This window comes from Opisthorchis viverrini (genome assembly GCF_000715545.1).
Source record: "Opisthorchis viverrini unplaced genomic scaffold opera_v5_285, whole genome shotgun sequence".
Classification (NCBI taxonomy): Eukaryota; Metazoa; Platyhelminthes; class Trematoda; order Opisthorchiida; family Opisthorchiidae; genus Opisthorchis; species Opisthorchis viverrini.
Genome location: NW_008751941.1, coordinates 122,354 through 123,707, shown reverse-complemented (window position 1 = coordinate 123,707; position 1,354 = coordinate 122,354).

Sequence of the window (1,354 nt, the reverse complement as noted above, 5' to 3'; positions counted from 1 at the left end):
GTTGGCTCCAACGTGACTTTGAGACTTTTGCTGAGTGACTGTTGTTGTGACCGCCGGTTGGCTATAATTGACTGCTACTAACACTAAACGTGAACAAACATTTTAGCTACAAACACTGGACTAATATATTCACACTTGTGGGTTAATATTTCGGTCAACGGAGATCTGGAATACCAGGAAGATAGAACTATTCTTGGTGTGGTGGTTCAAAGGAATACGGAACTACGGAATCTCTTATTTTGAACTGTGAGTCAAAATTTACTCGTATTTTTCTCTTTGTGACTTTATATCTGGCTTATATCAGTAATATGTTCAGTTCACTAGAGACTCCATAGGGCCGTTAAACACTTATACGATACGTACGAAAATCAATTCTCACACACTTTTACCACAACTTTTCGATGTTCCAATTTTGTGATCTATGAAGAGCTTCTGCTCCGTATAAGATATACGTACGAAAATCAATTCTCACACACTTTTACCACAACTTTTCGATGTTCCAATTTTGTGATCTATGAAGAGCTTCTGAAAGGCTCCGTATAATTTTAATAATAAAGAGTGTCTTAAGTTGGTTCATATGCACTGCAAAAGCATTTTTAGGGGCTGATGCTATTACCACAACCTCGGAAACAATATGTCGTCGGTTCGTCACAAAAAATTGGACCTGCGCGATAAATACCTCATTTTCGACCATATAGTTATACATAGGCGGTGAATGGCGCTTTAGGTATCACTGATTTGGGTCAACATTATTCCCATCACATGCATGTAGAGACCGTGTAAGTCACCAAGGAGTATATTGAAAAAAGCGTTACACCTTACGCAAAGGCGGAGAGAGACTGGAACAATCACTTAAAAACGCTGCATACGAACCAAATTAAGGTTCCATTTGTTGTTGAAATCTTACGGGGCCTTTCATGAACTCCTCATAGTTACAAAATAAAAAAATCAAAAAGTTGTGGTAATGGTGATATTCACGCTCAATTGTTTGTCACACTGACCAATGGGCTTCAGATGCGTGAAGCTCACAACACGAGTAATACGAACGCACTCACTCCAGTGCATCCCTTCTTCGTAACTTTCAAATTTTTGCGTAATCTGTTTTCGCGAGTTAAGTTGGTTTGAACAGTTCGAAAGCTTTAGGGATAAGATCCCGTTGATTGAACCAGTGCGTCATTATGTATTTAGCCAGTAACCAGCGCACCTGGAACAATTTAGTGTTTTTAGTGCCCTGGGTGTCAGAACGGATGAGAAAAGTTTGAAAGCGCTACGGTTTGTGCAACCTCAGTATCACGGATTCACGGATTCACGGATTCACGGATTGATACACAGGATCAAGGCTTTTGCCCAAGTT